Source organism: Euprymna scolopes, chromosome 9 (assembly GCF_053919585.1).
Source record: "Euprymna scolopes isolate OS-2025 chromosome 9, ASM5391958v1, whole genome shotgun sequence".
Classification (NCBI taxonomy): Eukaryota; Metazoa; Mollusca; class Cephalopoda; order Sepiida; family Sepiolidae; genus Euprymna; species Euprymna scolopes.
The window spans coordinates 107,466,370-107,486,792 of record NC_136490.1 but is presented as its reverse complement, the minus strand read 5'-3'; positions in this window follow the sequence as shown (position 1 = coordinate 107,486,792).

The following is a 20,423-nucleotide window of genomic DNA, read 5'->3' as shown; positions in this document are numbered from 1 at the left end:
TATATGTGCATATTATATATTTATAAAAACACACATACAATTACATGTAATATATATTATATATATATATGATTACATACATACAATTATGTGTATATAAATAATTAAATATATATACATATATATATATATCATTATATAGATGTAAAATTATATATGAAGCATAATTAATAATTATGTATACATAATTATATAAATATATAAATATATGTCATTATATATTTATATATATGTATACTTATATATATATATATATATATATATAATTAGATATATAATATATATATAAATAACTGTAAATAATTATATATATTGGTTTTATATATAATATATTTATAATTATATACATAATACACATTTATATATATATACATATATGTATATATATACATATATATATACATATATATATATATATATATATATATATATATATATATATTTATATATATATATATTTACTATAACAATTGTTAAATTAGTGGAGGGACGATTCCAATATTTTTCATGGCTATAAAATTTCGGATTCGTTTATAAATGTCTAATTCCGATGCTATTACTGATTCCGATTTATTTAAATCATTAAAAATGTTGCTATAGATGTGGTTTTTTTTCGGGGGGGGGGATATCCTTAATACCTTAGTAATATGTAGATACGTAAAAATACACTTGTGGGCTTTAGGTATCCATATCTTTTTTTTCTACTCGTGGTAAAAATCTATAAATTCGTACGGTTTTATTATTAATTCAAGTAACGGAGAATTAAGTTTTAACCATAAGAAAAAAAAAAGAAAACGTTTTGGGCATTATTTTCAGATATCGATTCTGATACCTTACATTATCTAAATATTTCGATTCTCAATTCTTATTACGATGATCGTCTGCAGAAACACCCCCTACACACACGAACATACACACACACACACACACACACACAAACCTACACACACGCACCTATACATATATATATACATATATATATCAAGAGAGAGAGAGAGAGAGAGAGAGAGAGAGAGAGAGAGAGAGAGAGAGATCTACACACACAGACACATACATACACACACACACATATGAATGTATATGACCATAAAATAGTGTGATTTGTAGGGCTGTGACAGCAGCAAATTATTTTCATTGTTTTGTCTTTCGAGTATATATTCGACAGTTAGACACATCACTCTATGTTAAGTCATATACGATATTTACGCATACACAATCGGGAGTCAAAAAAATGAATAGAATATGCTAGCCCTAGTCATTAGCACTAATATATATATATATATATATATATATATATATATATATATATATATATATATATATATATAATGAAATTAAAGGGATGTAGTGTTTACCTGATATATGCAATGGTAAACATCAAAATAATATAAATAACCGTATTTAATCTCAACCGAATTTAAAAATCTAAATACGCAATTCTCTTATATATATATATATATATATATATATATATATATATATATATATATATATATATATATATATATATATATACTAGCATTTCAGTCGGCGTTGCCCGGGTGTTTTATGTGTATGTTGAACAAAAAAAAAAAAAAAAAGTGGTAGTAGGAAGGCTGGCACGAACCCGTACCGCAAAGGAGGAAAAGAACGGGGTAAAATCTAACGTTTATGCTGTTACGACCACCGTTAAACCGGAAGCGACGTCTTTTAGAATTAAGGCTAGACAATTTAAAGTAGAGGATAACTTCCAAAAATATTGGCGACCCCCCCCCTGTAGAAAAGTGCCTGGTTGAAGAGGAAGATATTAATGTTTATAGCCAATTTTTCGATATTTGTCGTATTAAAGATACAACTTTAAAACGATACTGATCTTGATAAAATCAGTCGCCTCTATTGAAAGTTTAAGGCAGACATGCAAACATACATACATACATACATACATACATACATTTATATATTGGTAACTAAAAATTTTCGACGCAAACTGATAAAAAAGCTTGCCCTATCTCTGAATACCCTTTATGTAAAATTTCAAATATTTAGACCAGAAATTGTCTGTGTAATTTGGAAGAGACCGCAGAGGTCAATTTTTATTAACTTTGACCCCTATTATGACACCTTAACATTTATTGTTTTGGGCTCAAATCAAGTTATTAAGTTAGATCCATGTACAAGGAACCTATATCTAAAATTTCAAGTGGGTAGAACCAAAATTGTCCTAGGAGTTTGGTAGAGTTCTCAACGGTCAAATTGTTGAATTTTGATCCCTTAATCGCCAAATTTCTGGCCAAAAACCGATCACATCGATTTTCCCACATCTCCGTAACCTGTATATCAAATCTCGAGTCTGTAGACTAAAAATTGACAGAGTTATTGCGTAGCGACATGTTCACAGACACACAGATACACAGACACGTTCACTTTTATAAATATAAAGATAAGTAGATAGACAGAAAAACAAAAATATATACGTATAGATTAATATATATGGAAACAATTTTGTGTTTACTGGACACTTTTTACGCAAATATTATGCAAGTATAAATCATGTAGAATATCTGCATGAATATAAGTAGACGTAATAGTTTACTAAAGATGATCCTCCCATAAGAAAACCGGAAAAAAACTAATAGGGAATTAATTAAAATAAATGTTTTAAAAAATATGCAAATTAGCTAGATCTTTTGCTAGTGAATGCAATTCTACAAAACATATATAACAACATTGAATTTTCTTTTTAAATAAATAGAAAGGAGGGTGTTTAATATAAATATCAATACACACGAAAGAGAAACGAAGTTACAGGAGTATATATATATATATATATATATATATATATATATATATATATAGAGAGAGAGAGAGAGAGAGAGAGAGGGGGCAGAGAAAATGAGAGAAACATTAACGTTAAGCCATAGATGTTTTTTATATTTAGTTCTCATCCACTGTGCCTGTAAGTTCCGCTGGCTTGATGTAACGCGTCAAAGTCGCTGAAGTTTATTTTATCTTATGAAAAATATAAGGGGCGAGTAGTTCTTTATTACAATGCCTGAACACTATCAAAGTGATGTACCTATTCTTCAGATGCTGCACTTCAATTTCTTGTTCTCTGTCAGTGGAGGGGAATCCTTCACGACTGAGACAATTTTTATTTTTGTTCCTTTTCTCCAGGTTAAAAAACGATCCTAGTGTCTAACTCTGTCCCGTGGGGAGGCATTGTAAATAGGAACAATATTATATAGCACATACATATATGATGACTTCTGTTTGTCCGTATGTATATAGTACATTGTATTTAAGCTTTGATCTTTGTACTTACATAATCAAGAGAACTATTTAGGTTGTAACGGCCGATTCTGTGTAGTAGCTACCTCTTACGCGCGACATACATTTACTCCTCCTTATATTTAACACGATGTAACTGCAATTTACTTTTACATTATCCTCATATACTCTTGCACCGTTTAAAAGTACAAGCTTCTAATAAACTGTTTTAGATTTTTTTATATTTGTTACAGCATAGAAATATAATGAAATACGAGACTAATTCGTGTTTAGACTACCAACGTTTTAAAACAAGATTTTTGAAGCCATAAACATGTTTAAAAAATCTGACAAAAATAAATTAAGGGTCAGATTTTCATTAAATTTTAATACTTTTTCATTTATAAATTAGCTTACATATTGGCATTTGGTTTCGTTATGTGAGGGGAAAAAATTATTTTGGTGTTCTCCACACCCCCCTTACATTCTGTGCTTGGAAATCTAAGCAAAAAATTTTAAAATTAGATCCATAAAAATTACAACATTTTATAAAGCTAAAATATGTGAATAATTAATATACATATATATATATATATATATATATATATATATATAGTCATCGACATACAGTACTATTTCTCTGTATCACAGCTCATCAGTGCGGCTAGACAGGCAACTACTTCAAGCAGCGATCGGACCCCCCCAACGCTCGTACAACATTCAAGGCTTCTAATAACTACACCAACATGCTGCTGCCATGCAGGCAGTGAATTAACGATGTTTTGATATCGTCCAAATATCAAAGCTCGATTTCTTCATACTAAGATCATTACTTAATTCGATTAATGGTAATTCTTCACTTCTCACTATGCACACCCTAAGATAGGGATATATATATATATATATATATATATATATATATATATATATGTGTACATATATGTGCATATATATACATATATTTACATATACACATATATACATATATATATACATATATACATATATATACATATATACATACACACATATATATAAGACTATCACAAAATTTAATAAAATTTACCTTAATATTTTAAATTTAAAAAATGGACATAAACATCAATATTATTATCTTTTTAAAAACATCAATTTTTTTCTCAATAATATATATTATTCTTAGTTAAATTACAAAAAAAAAGCAGACTTTTAAAAATAATTAATTTTCCAAAGATGTAAATAGGATCCAATACTAATACTCTACGATATAAAGTTTTAAAGATATATTATTGATTAAAGTGTTCCACTTAAAAATACATAAATTCAGATAATATAAAAAAATGGCTATTGGTAATTATAAAATAGCAAATGTAACTATAACGCGAAATGATTGTAATTGTTAAACGAGGTTTATTTTTAGGGCGGCAACTTGATTTTAACGCTTATTTTTAAGAAAATATGTCCGGACGCCTTTATTTGAGAAAAAGAACATAAAAACTCGCAAACAAGCAGCATCCGTAAAAAATATACACAATTATAAGTAGACATAACATTATTACGTAACGATAATGCTTAAAACTGTTGGTGATTTTTACACAAAAAAATTAGCATCCCTACTGTGCAGAAAACAAAACTCTAGTAGTCCACGTTTGGTACTGAAACGCTTCTTCGTAGATTCTTCTAACGCACAACCGTACTTTCAAATGCTACGGAGGAACTGGACGTCATAAGTCGACGCATAATTTCTGTGAACCGCATGTTGCTACACACGTAGGCCTCCTTCCGATATTTGACGCAGAAATCTTTTTCACGCAGAGCCTTTTTGTTTGGCTTTGCGTGTGGCAGTACAATCATTAATTTACGTAAATTGTACAACCGACCGTGGAATTTCAGAGAGACAAATCATACCTAGTTTAACAGATCGAGTTACGAATAAATAAATAAATAAACCGAAAAATCAGACAGTCACTTGCCTGATCCCTTTCCCCCTTGCTTTATTTGTCTTTGTTTATCCATTTACCGTCTATCTTTCGTACACACAAATGCACACACACACACACATACACATACACACACCCACACTCGCACACAGACACACACACATATACATATATATACATATATATGTATATACATATATATGATATGTATATATATATATATATATATATATATAAAGAGAGAGAGAAAGAGAGAGAGAGAGAGGGAGAGAGATGTGTGTGTGTGTTTGTGTGTTTGTGTTATTGTGTGCATATGAAAATATATTTACGGAAATTACGCTAGACAGTCTTGTATTTTTCTTCTTTTTCTTCTCTTCTTCTTCTCCTCATTATATTATTATTATTATTATTATTATTATTATTATTATTATTATTATTATTATTATTCTTATTATTATTATTATTATTATTATTATTATTAGTATTATTATTATTATTATTATCATTATCATTATCATTATTATTATTATTATTATTATTATTATTATTATTATTATTATTATTATTATTATAGGTACGTACAAAATGAAATAACCGATGCTCAACAATATGTCTAAATATTTTGACTCCTACTTTTACTTAAAAATTCATCAAAAACCAAGAAATTAACCAATTTTTATGAAATTTTCAGTATTTATCAAATAATGATCGCCAGATATAATTCACTCATTATTGGTATTTGACTCTTAGATAAAATGTATTTTTCGGTTAAACAAAAATGTGTTGACTAAAGTTATGATTTTCCGTAGTAAAAAAGAATGAATTTATTCTTGTGTTTTTTTTTTAATGAAGATAAAGTATCGTAAATTCTAACAATAAGGAAGCAAAGTTTTTTTTTTTCAAGAACATTACAAAATTAGTCCCTAATGTTCGTATTAATGAATTCGATATAAAGCGAAGAAAAATTAATTTCTCGAACTACCGATATTTTAATTGGATTAAGCATTGTTTATTTAATAATTTTATAATATATATATATATATATATATATATATATATATATATATATATATAATTGCAAAAAAAAATTCTACATTTTTGTAGACTATATATTTCCCGTAATTTTTATGTGTAAAGTTTTAATATTTCCCTCGCTTAGAAACGTGTACCATTTGGCAAATCATAATTTTGATATAATATTGAAAAAAGATAATATTTAAAAGCAAGAACACATAATAGTTAAATGTTAAACTTATATAAAAGCCCACGATATGAATGTAGTGAAAAAGAAAACCGGAAGTCCCTACCTCTCTCCAACTACCTGACTTTATTTTCAGACAGCCTTTTGACTTTCCGATATTTTGGGCTACCGTAGAATCCATATTAAACGACTTCGTTTGTTTTTGCTTGTGCTTTTGAGGGCTAATAAAGCTATTTTATGTACAAGCAAGGTGTATTTATTTAATTCAATATCTTAGGACTTTACCTTACTAAAACTCCTTGGAATAGGCCGAGAAAACTATAGTATATGTTTCAAAGGATTTTTACAATGAATTTATTTAACTTCAAAATTTAGCTGAATTCGTGAAGTGCTGAATTTCGCCGCAAAAATCATTTATACTTTTTTTTTTTTTTGTATCTGTACAAATATTGTTTCCTTTTGGAAATTAACTTTAGGCTTTAATCTTTCAACTTATGAAATAGATTAGAAACAGACATGTGCTGAGAATTCTATTTGCATATGCTTGTTATTGAATTTTAAAAAGAGGACTACCACACTGCTACATGATCATAATGTTGAGAGATCAGGATAAGATTAGAATAGTTCAGCAAATTGATGCAATGGTGTCAGCAGAGAAACCCGGACATGAGGACCCAGAGCTTCGTGATTTAGTTAAATCGTTGATACACGATCCGACCTCATTAAAATTGTTTTATTCTGTGATAACAAGTTTCATACTGATATGTGTTTTCAAAATTTTAAGTACCGTGGAATTTCCATGGGTTCTGCTAGTTATTATTATTATTATTATTATTATTATTATTATTATTATTATTATTATTATTATTATTATTATTATGTTTTCTCCGCCACTGCCAACGTTAATCTTGAAAAGTGTTGGCTGAAAGACGTCTTGATAGGTGTTTTTTCTCTCCCTTATTTATCATTTTTATCTAATTTATGCTTAGGAATAATATACTTTAGAAGTGTAGTTTGGTCTGTTCGAAAGTTTCTTTTTAATTGTTTATGTTTATACTATAGAAAAAAAAGAAAAAAAAACTAAACACTCAGCAATTAATTATGACACTACGTTCGGTGTTCTTAAAAAGTATTATTATTATTATTATTATTATTATTATTATTATTATTATTATTATTAATTAATTAATTAATTAATTAATTAATATTCTCTTTATTAAACTTAATTTATCTGAAACGCGGTTACAATAACTCTCACACTCCTCTCACCTCATGTATTTGAGTGTGTGTGTGTGTGTGTGTGTGTGTGTGTGTGTGTGTGTGTGTGCCCACTTATCACACTAAATATAATAGAGTATGGGACAATAAGGATTTTCGTATCCGTCTCGTAGTCGAAACAATAGGCAAAGCCTAATATTCTAATTGTATTTGTTTTTAGTTCAATGCATTTGAACATTTTTTTTGCTTTACACATACACGCACACACATATACACAAAGAGGAGTAAATAGAAATAGTGTAGGTACATCCATTTACATCTTCCTAGTTAAATATAAATCTCCATATATACGCACGCTTATTTAGTTATTCAAAGATTCATCAGTGTGGTTATATAGAATCTAGACCTGATGCCCTAACATCTATATTCATATAACTAACGATTTATTGGTAGAATAAGAAGCATTACGACTATTTTTGTTTTAAAAGATATGACTTTAAACTTTTTATTGTGAGGCTTATATTGGCAGGGCAGGTTTAAATTGAAACTGCTGCTTCTTCCAAAACAGATTGTACTTCTTATATCGGAGAGAAGGCAATATTTTTATTTTGTAAGTAAATAATTTTATCCACAGCTAAACGCCTGCTCAGTCTCATAAAAGGTATTAGTATATATTTGATCTGCTGACTGTGCTGTCCGAAAACTAGACAATACCTACCACCCAGCCTTATACGAAGTTAAGTAAGAAACCTCGTGGCTGTGTGTAGAGCTCTGTTACAATTTAACTTTTTCTTTTGGATTTTGAACATTTATATTTTAATCTATAACAATAAGAAACCTATAATTATATAAGTCACGTCTTGCCGTTTTTCTGCATGATTGTAAAACAGAACACACACACACAGTTAATGTAACCTCATTATGTAAACGATATTACTCATAATTTACAAGCGATAATTTTTATTTTGATGTTCTGGTAAGGCTTTGTTGTTAATGGAGCATCGGACAAATCCACAGAGGCATATGATCTATAAATAAAACTACAAACAGGAATGTTATTTTATTCTTCGAACATATTTATAAAACTAACTAAAAGCCCATATTCAATAGGAAGTAGAGCCGTATATTTAAAGCTTAAGTTCGTATGAAGCGCTTTGAGAAATACTGTTTGTATTCAGAACTTTTAAATGGTATTTAATTCAAAGTTCATGGGTCAGATATTTTTGTACACTTTTTAACATATTGTTTTTGAAGGGTCATACTAAATCCGATTCACTGTTGTATTACAATTCATCAGTGCGGCTAGACTATCACCTTTTCCTATGCTAAGATTGAACCTACCTCTATCACGTTGATAGTCGTCAGTTCTAGCCATCGGCCTATGTGATCAGTGCTCATGGCCAGTTGGATGAAGAAAGACATGTCCTAGAATCACCACCAATAAAATGTGTATGGCTTCTAATTTTTCTTTTCCTTTTTTCTTTCTTTCTTTTTATGTATTGTCTTCCTTTCTCCCTTGCGTCTTTTTCTATTCTTCATGATCTTTCACCCTCTTCACTGATGTGGGTAGGGATTATGTAATGGGGCAAGGATATACAAGAGGGCAACGTAAACTAGTACGTTTTCTGGCCACATTTAAATTCTAATCAAATGCAAGCATTTAAATTCCAATCGAATACAAGCATTTTCATAACAGAATAACCTCAACTAAATCTGAAACCCCTTTTAGCATAGATATATCAAATTAACATTTCCCCACTAATTGAACTATACACACTAATATGTAAAAGATTTGAAGCGGCCATCATACACGCATACGAGTACCATTCTTTAACCATTCATCCTTTGCGATATGTCAACACACACTCAAATACACACTGCTACTGGGTCGTATTTTTCACAATATCTGATTTAACTCCGTGTGCCGAAGAAGACTGATATTTTCATTGCAAATTTGTTTTCGTATGAACTGTATCGCCTTAAGTGGTCTCAAGTTATAAGCTGCTAGCTGACCGAAACATGCCCATGACTGTGTAACAACATATAATTGCTGATGTAAAAATATAGTCTATTATGCTCTACTTCGGTGTTGAGCCCTCTTGTATTAACCTCGTTACACCTCATTAGTTACTCAACCTCTGGAAAACAATAACCACAGAATATATATATATATATATATATATATATATATATATATATATATATATATATATATATATATATATATATATATATATATATTAGACACCGCCAAAAATGGCCGAAAAATCAAGTTGTTGTTGTTGTTTTTTAAAACGAAATTACATTTATTAAAATCCATTATTTCTGAGTAACATTTTTTCTAGAAAGATAAACCCCTGCATTTTATCATATAGAAAGCAGAATAATGTAACACATTTTTCTGCTATTTTTAATACAATTTTAAATGTTAAAATTTCCCCAAAAGTTAACAATTGACATTTTTTTATCTTGCCCAAAAAACGTATATAAAGAGTTAAAAAAGGGTTTTTTGAAAGAATTACTTTGTTTATTTCTTGTCTAAGATGTAGGGTTATTTTCTATGAGAATATGCAAACAATATTATAATATAAGTACCTGGATTTCAAATAATTCCACTTATTCATACAGGCAACCAGTTACTTCGCGTCGAAGTGAGACAATTTTTACATTTGTACTTGATAAAAAGCAAACAACCGAAGACCAAACAGGGCCCAAAAAACTTATTTTTCAGTGACGAAAATGTCAATGTATTATTAATACTGTGGCTGGCCAGCACCAGATGGGTGACCATTTGTATGAGTTTAGTTTTTAAAGTGTATGTATGGGGGGGGGTTAGACTCCCCAAAATGGGGGGGCGCAATTTCAAGCAGAATAATAAAATTATTTCAGCGCGTTTGGTCCACCGTAGTCGGAAGGCGGCAAACGTTTTCAAACGGGATCGAAAAAATGATGATATTTTTAACACAAAGGGAACAATATTTATCGATGTTTTTTTTCTATCGATTCTTCAAAGCATTCCTTGTTTAATAATGGTCATGCATTATTCGGCTATCTAAAAAAAATTTTAAATGGCTTTTTCGTATGAATATTAAAAAAAAATGTTTGCTTTCCTTAACTTAAAGTAATTATTTTACTTAACATATTCAGTGAATTTCACACTTCAAAACTCAAAAGTGGAATAATTAAACACAATCGAATTTCTGATATTTAGACGTCAAAATAAGGTATGCAAACAAGTTTTTGTTTGTTTGTTTTTTAATCTAGTATCCTGTCCCTTACAACAAGACAATATGTTTTGTTCAGTTTCAGAGATTATTTTAAGCATATTTGGAATCCCCTCAAAACAAGGGGGGTTTTGCAAGCAAAAAAAAATATTAATATCGTTTATAAAAAAATCAGTACACTGTTATAAAAGTCATTCTTTTGTTAATAATCGCTGAAAATTTCCTATTGATTGGATAATTACCTTATTTTTGGTAGATTTTTAAAAAGACGGTCCGTCAAAAAGTACTTACTTGCCCCCCCCCAGCTTTGGCGGCGCCTTATATATATATATACATATATATATATATATATATATATATATATATATATATATATATATATATATATATGTATATATATATATATATATATATATATATATATATAGAGAGAGAGAGAGAGAGAGAGAGAGAGAGAGATTTAGAAGAATCGAAATTGGAATCTTAAATTGTGTCCGTATCGATAAATTATAACGAAATCAATAATTCTATCAGAATCATTGAAAATATTAGAATTATTCTATCACTAGTATATATATATATATATATATATATATATATATATATATATATATATATATATATATATATATATAAATTAGTGGTCTACTAACATGAAACTTATTTAATAGTGTATTCGAAAACATGCGAAACATTATATTTGGGTTTTAGCCAGCGGAAATCGTTTCTATAGTATGAAGGTCAAACGTCGGCATTACGAATATGCATGCGTAACGTAGTAACTACTTATTCATGTTCTAATTTTTAGCATTGCAGCAAACATGGCTTCATAGGTTAGTAACCAACGTCAAAGGAAAAATAAATCTTAAGCTAAACTTTTTTGTTTTGATTCTCGAAGGTAGCGCACGAACATTTTTTTTTTTTTTTTTTTACTTTTTAACTCATTACTGTATATTGGGTTCAATAAAATATAATAATCAGATGAAAATCTGCATTAATCTAAATATCATATTTAATCGCATTTGCAACCGGGCAATGCTGGGCTGCCAATTAGTTTACGATAAAATAATAGATCCATTTAAAATAGGCGCAAATCATTTCTTCCTTTGCATACTCTAATAATAAACATGAATCAAAAGTGAATTCTAGGCCAGTCATAGTCAAGTCCACACAGACTGAATTTGATGAACGACATTATCATCATCTTTTTTATTTATTCTTAGTTGCAAATTAGTCCACCGGGCACATTGTTCCTCGTAATATATAATAAGTAATAGAGGATTGATCATATAATTACACATATGCATTCTGCATAAATAGAAATGTTACATTTAAGCGAATTGTCCAACCGAGCAACGTCGGGCTGCCAGCTAGTACACACACACACACACACACACACACACACACACACACATATATATATATATATATATATATATATATATATATATATATATATATATATATATATATATATATATATATATATATATATATATATAGTTTCTCCGTCGTACTAGTTTTCTCTCATTAAGCTATACTCTGTCAACTAGACTTTCTGTTTATTAAATAGACTTGTTTAAGTCCATGTTTGTTCCATTTAGAAACACATGTTCGCTTTCGTGTTGCTTTAAAACTGACAATAAATCCCGGTATGATATCCTTTGGCCATGTAAAATCATTTATTTATAACCATATAATGATTTTAATGTGAAAAAAAATTTCTAATATAATCATTCCAAGTTTTATTATTTTTTTTTTACCATGTGAAAATACAAACGTTTTTTTTTAGTTGTTTGTTTACGTAAAACTTATTATATAGAAAGTGTAAATTGGTTTGAGTCGCGTCGTGTAAGGCAACAATAGACGATCACTGGAGGGAAGCAGATTTCGACGAGAATGGTGTAAACTATTTATATATTTTTTTATTGCATTATAAAATACGTGCCTATTTTTCATTGTTTGGTTTATTCGGTCGAAAATTGTAACATGTGTCTTGACAGAACGGGCGGAATATGTGTGTAGTTATTGTGTGTGTGTGTACCTATGAGTTATAGTCGAAATGCTTCACTGTAAAGGTCATTTTCTAGATATTTATTATGAAATAGAGTTCACTGTTTGAGCATGAAATACACACTGAATCCTGACTTTAACAATGTGCATACGACAAAAAAGTATACATAGTTTTAACGCTATCATAGGGTCTCCATTGTTTCTGAACCGGGGGGGGTGATATTGCTAACTTTTTAAAGCTACGCAAGCCAAAATAAAAATAAAATAATATGATCTGTACGTGTTTTATCACGGCCACCGAGATATAGAAGGCCTGTTAACTGAAAAATGCCTGCAAGCAATGTAGGTAAGATTTGTCGAACTGTTACTCTCGATACTATATGACGGCATTTTTAAAAAGAGCATTAAAACATGTTAAAAATAAAAGAAAGGAACACAATTTATTAATAATGAAACTGAACTTTATTCAATATGAAATATAAATATTAGCTATGTAAAATGACATAATTTTAAAGCAATATACAATCTAATACTGATAAAACTGAATTATGAATTCAGGAAACAAACAATTGGAGAAACATAAAACAGAAACAATTCTTGGCCTTCTGGATAAGATCACTGTGTACTTGTATCTGTTCTGATGCTACAATTAACCGTTTCTGTCCTCGGCCGGAGGAGGACAATTTCAATTTTTGTTCCTATCCAGAGTGACCCTTATTGGGGGGGGAGGACAGGATTTTCCCTGCAATATTATGTTGAAATATTTTAATAATTATTACTTTTAATACAGAAATTATATTTAATATTTTGGTTTTCGGTTCTTCTTTTTTCTTTTTTTTTTCCATGTTTACCATGTGAAAATGTGTAGCGTATTTTCATCAGTTACACAGTTAGGAATCCTATACTCCGCTATAGTCTTCATTTCATTGACCGCTCACAACGCGTCTCCTTAGTTTTCTAATGTTCTCCACCTCTTGAGAACGTGTGCAGATGATTGCATGCAACAACCCTTTGCCATTAATATCTCCTTGGCATCGGCCATTGGTGTTTCTTCCGATTTGGGTGACAAAATGATTCCCCAAGGTACGAGATTTGAACTGCACACTTATAGTGGAGTCTGGTTAGAACTCTCCCACCTCGGACCTTCCGTCCTCCCTGACGCTTTGCAACAAGTTGGTGTGGCACCAGTCGGTGTCATCTACAGTCTTTTTTTTTTCTTTTTTTTTTTTTTTTTTTGCACTTCACGGGGAACGTGGACCCTGGATGAACGGGGTTTAAATTAATGGCTGCTCCCTGATGTTTTCTTTCACTTCCTTCGTATATGCACTTGTTTTTGTAATCGAGCATGTATTTTATTTTTGGATTTTTAAAAAATGTATTTAATTAAATTTGATTCATACTTTTATTTCGTGCTTGTTTTTATTTTATTTTCATTTTGTTTTAATTTATTTTTATTATTATATTATATTTTTATTATTATATTATTTTTTCCACACTAATATGTTTATTTTTTGTTACATTCATTTTTCATATATTCAAATAATGCTTTTGGCCTCAATAGTACTTTACATGAAGTTTTCGTGATAAAATAAACCAATGAAAACCTTTTGCGTGTGCGCTTTTTAGGAAGCAACCATTAAATTAAAAGCCGTTTACGCAGGATCCACATTCCCCGTGAAGTACTTTTTTTTTTAAATTGTTGCTGTCGTTATTATTATAATAATAATAATAATAATAATAATAATAATAATAATAATATAATAGTAATATTAATAATAATAATAACAATAATAATAGTCATAGTAATAACAATAACAATAACAATAACAATAATAATAATAGTAATAATAATAATAGTAGTAATAATAATAGTAATAATAATAACAATAATAATAGTAATAATAAAAATAATAACAATAATAAGAGTAATAATAATAACAATAATAATAGTAATAATAATAGTAGTAGTAATAATAATAATAACAATATAAATAGTAATAATAATAATAATAATAATAACAGTAATAATAGTAATAGTAATAGTAATAATAATAATAACAATAATAATAACAATAATAATAGTAATAATAATAACAATAATAATAGTAATAGTAATAATAATAATAATAACAATAATAATAATACCAATAATAATAATAATAATAATAATAATAATAATAATAATAATAATAATAATAATGGTGCATTTGCAGTGTACGCACCGTGCTATATTTAAGCTAGGATTTGAAAGTTTTTATGGTATTCTTTTTGTTTCATTAAATTGTTGGGTGAAATTCAGAATAGTAAGAAACCCCCCAGTTCTGTTAAGAATGGCTTTCTAAATAACGTTATTATTTCAACTCGGTGCGTACAACATGTATTTATAAGATAAACCACAAGAAAATATGTTAACTAACATTTAATGTATTCTTTATTTTTAGTTCATGTCAACACTTTAATCAAAACTGATTATTAATGAATTTTTTAGATGAATTTCTGTTCGTATGTCCAAGAAGGGAATTTCCTATTTCATTTCTCATTTCAGCCATGTAAATTATTTACAGATAAAATGTTATAAAACAAACAAACAAACAAACAAACACAAACTTTTTTAGTTTTAAATATATTTTTAAGAAATAAATTATGCCCGGTGCTAAAATATTAAATTTATCGATCGTTTTAGTTTTAAAAAAAACACAACAACAACAAAAGTAAAACAAAAATCTGCTGTGAAAAATGCTTTTACCTTTAAAATATTTGGAAATAATCAATGAATACTTTTATTTATTATTAAAAGAACGGCGGACTGAAAAATATTCTCATATAAAAATTGTTTGTTTTGGCGTGTAAAAAAATAAAATGAAATATTCGACTTCCTTCGATAGAAATGAACAGTTCACTCACCGTTATATTTTGTTAGATTAAAATTACCCCAATGTGCAATTATGATAATTGTAATAATAATCTAAATGAAGAATTGTTTTCTCTTTAGGAGAATAAAAACGTAATTAGAACAGCCACTATATAAGGCAACGAAAAATATGTTTTTATGGCCACGTGGTTGAACACCGGAACCTTTTTGCCTTTACCTTCTTGTTGATCTGGTAATGACGTCACGCTGTCATGTTCACTGGCCTATTAACTCTGGGACCTTGGGTTTATACCGCATTGGCCATTAGTTATGCTTTTTACTGAAACTGGTTCTCCAAAACCTCATTCTTTTAATCATTTTCTGAACAAAAAGGAAAACCAATGCACTATTTTCATACATTTTCATTTAAAAAATTCTTCCTGAATATTTTTAAGCTTTCAATAAGAGCTCCGTGGACCAGATACAAGATTTTGATGGACTTGATCTAGCTCGCGGTTTCGTAGTGTGGGGAACCCTGCGCTAGAACACAATGAATGTTGGAACATTTTATCGTAGCCGGGAATCGAGAAAAAAAAAACTGAAACTCATGTAAGTATCGGATTCGAGGATTCCAATGCAAAAACAACAAATAATTATCTTGTTGTTTTTATCCTTGCCTGATTGTGTGTATGCGTTTATATATGTGTGTATGTGTGTGTCTTTGTGTGCAGAGTTGCATCTACTAAATTTTTCTGTAAGACTTTCTGGTTTGGAAACTTGATAAATAGGGAATTCGGACATGTGGAATAAATTGCATCTGATTTTTAGCATGTAAAAGTATAAGTTTTTAAATTTTAATATATAGCCGGCGTCAATCGACTAACCGTGTATTTTCCACACATGGAAAGATATATTTAGATGTTTAACGACATTAATTCATTAAGTTCTGCACATCGACTTAAATCATATGATATCGAATAACGTTGGAGCATTATATGTTTTGCTTTCAATTCTAGTTGATGGTACCTAAGTCATACTTTTAAACTTTTTAAATCACTACAATAATAATCAATAGAGAATTGGCATGAATTAAAATATATTAAACGCATGCGGTACAATCGCATCGGCACCGGTTCTCGCCAGATCACAGAGGTTAAGCAACGTTGAGCCTGGCCAGTACCAGATATGTAAGCATTTGGGAAGGCGAGGCGCTGTACGTACCGCGCGGTAAAATACTAGGTTGAGAAACTGACGCAGTATATCCTTTTCTCGAGGGTAGATGGAATCTTTCAAGCCGTAGTAACCAACCCATCTAGTTATGACGTCACGATAAAAAATACCCTTGATAGCCCTGGCTACGCATCAAGTGTTCAGCTACCGACAATATTTGAATTACACTACAAAACTCGTGTAGTGAGTTCAATCTCGGCTACGGCCGCCCTGGATGGATGAATGGAAACGTATTTTACGTCCGGTCAACGTCGGGCTGCGTGCTAGTAGATATATGAATATATTAAGAGATTGACAAGAACTCAGTTATCGTAAGAGAATCAGGGATTTAGAACAGAACACAAAATTGTTTTGGAGTCTGAAAAAAACAATATTGAAATCGATTCACCACTAAGCTTACATATCTTAAAACAATCTGATAGGCACTTAACTCTAAAATCTTCTTCTATACGCCCGTAATTGTATATATGGTTCATTTCTTTTCAACATTCTTACTTCGGCCTTTTTCAGATATAATGACAGTGTGTATATTGTCAGACTATGGCGTTGGGTATCGTATGGTTGCACGTAATCTTGCAGTGATTGATGTGATATTATATATATATATATATATATATATATATATATATATATATATATATATATATATATATATATATATATATATATACCGAGCGACAAAACGGTTTTATGAAGATAAACTATTAGAGGAAAAATTCGCCGTTGTTCCACATTTGCAAATCCCTTTATTTTCCTTATGTGTGTGCTTATCATAACGCATTGTCCATGAACAGAGTTTCTCTTCAAGCAGTTTCTGCCTTTGGAACACTTTTTAACATGCATGCTTTCCTTAGAGCGACGACATTTATATCCTTAAATCCAGTCTAAATAAGTAGTCATTATCGATCAGCCATTATTATTTTTAATCTTCGAGCAACATTCATAAACATTTAACTGGCAATTTATCCGATGCCATTATCTATGATCATTGACTGGCTTTCGGCTTTGTTAAGTAGTGTCTTATAATTACAAAAATTAATAAACTGAAGAAATGTGACAAGAGTTGATAAAGGAAACGCGGATGTGTGGCTACCTGACTTTACTGTCGGCGAAGTTCTATAACACTTAACGAGTTCGACTCAATGTACTTACTGTTTTAAGTGATAAAACAGCAGAATTTAATACTTTTCCATGAATACGCGAAGACAACAGATTCTGTTGTCCGTATCATATGGAACGAAGAATAAAGAAAAAGATGTCAACAGCTTGTGCAGTGCTATCAACAAGAGTAACAGAACGCGGGCAAATTCATGCGAAATGACGACACAGGTAAAGAAAAACGACTATAAAATGGAGAAAGAACACGTTAGGGAAGACGATTACTTTAGAGACGTCAATGACTCGAGGGCAAACGAGAGATGTGTGTGACGTCACAGCCGCAACGAAAAGTCACGCGTGGTGGGAGAATGTAGAATAAATTTTGTGACAACGTGAAAAAGCTATTTGAAGTTTTTTCCCTATTCTTTCGGTACTTTGCGACTGAGGCTACGACGTATTGGGTAAGGTAACACAAAGGCAGTATGTTTTTGGGAAGGAGTGTGGGGTCAACCAGAAGATCGAATAGGAAGAGATTGTGTCTTGCGATCATACCATGACTTCGTTCTAGATAAAATCGACCTATTATGCAATGCTTTCCGTGGTGAATCTTGAACGATGGAAAGTAGACAATGAAAGGAATGAAAATTTGGGAATAGAAGATCTCTCAAACATATTCTGTCCAACTGGAACTTGGCACTAAATCGATACACATGGAAGCACAGCTAAATCTTGAAAGGCATACAAGAGTTATAACATCAGAAATTAGAGAAGTTTTATGAATGATAACTACTGAAATAGAGGAGATCAAGTAATACTCACAGAGCTTGAACCATATGCATAGTTAAAAGTCAGTCAACGATACGGTTAACCGATAAAAGATGGCAAAGAACACGGAACTTGGCAACAGACCGCCAGAATACATTGGTATTCCAACTGGTCTATATACAGCAAAAACCAAACGTTGTCGTGTGGAGTAAGAAAAAGATGTTTGTAATTAAGTCGGAATAACTGGAGAAGATAATTTTGCAACTACAAGTCATGAATGCCATTAAAAGAGATAGAATGGGGAATATCATTGTTTGGTTTTCGGAGCTCGGGGATATGTTTAGCTAAAACTAATCAACATACTCCGACATCGTTTTTGTTGTTTAAACACAGACAAATATTTTGTGTTAAACGCTTAAGTAAACAGTGTAAAAGACACCATAGTTGATCTGGTTAAAAATTATTTTACACGAGTAATAGTATAACCTAAAGTTAAGGGTCCGACTTTAGAGATACAGTAGAGGAGTAGGGCCTGAATCTCCGAGGTGATTCCTCTTGATTATCTTTGTACTGGGTCCGATTGAGGAGCTGTTAGCTGTTGAGCACTGAATAGAGAGTGCACGTTATCTACTATTATAAAAAAGGAAGTTTGTCTCTGTGTGTCTCTGTGTGTGAATTCATTTCCAATAAATTCGAAAATGGTTCGGCCGATATTTATGAAATTTCACGCGAAGTAATTTTATGTGACTGACAGTGTTCTTAATAGGTTTTCTATCGTTTCAATGTGGATTTCTTACAATGGATATATTTTCCATACTACTACTAACTTCACAGTTATAGATTAATTTGGAATCAAATATTGAATATATACACATGCGCAATATATTATCTTTTATTACTTTATAATATTATATACTAGCAGGACCCGTTGACAGGCGTTGCCCGGTGGAAGCCCCCCTCCCCTTTGCAAAATGTAAAATACGGATATTGTTGGTGGTTGCCACTGCCGTCCCTGAACAATTGCGGACACTGGCGGTCGTGGGCGAAATGAAATAATCTGGCTTTCAATAGATATTAGTGCTGGTTTTGTTTGCAGGTACCGGTTGACTTAAAAAAAAAAGCAATTGTGGGAATTCCTAAATTAGTATCAACTAGCCTTTCAGCCCGGCGTTGCCCGGGTGTTTGGATGTGTATGATGAGCAAAAAAAAAAAAATTGTTGTATGAAGGCAGGCTCGACCCCGTACCGCAAAGGAGGAAAATAACGGGGTAAAACCTAACGTTTATGCTGTTACGACCACCGCCAAACCGGAAGCGACATGTTTTTAAATTAAGGCTAGACAATCGAAAGGAGAGGATATCTTTCAAAAATATCGGCGAAAAAAGTGACCCCCCATGTGGAAAAGTGTCTAGTATAAGGGGAAGATATTAATGTTCTTAGCCAATTTTTCGATATTTGTCGTATGAAAGATCGAACTTTAAAACAATACTGATCTTGGTAAAATCCGTCGCCGCTATTGACAGTTTAAGGAAGACATGCAAACAGACATACATGAGTGCATTTATATATTCGTAACTAAAAATTTTCGACCCAAACTGATGAAAAAACTTGCCCTATCTCTGAATACCCTTTATGTAAAATTTCAAATATATAAACCAG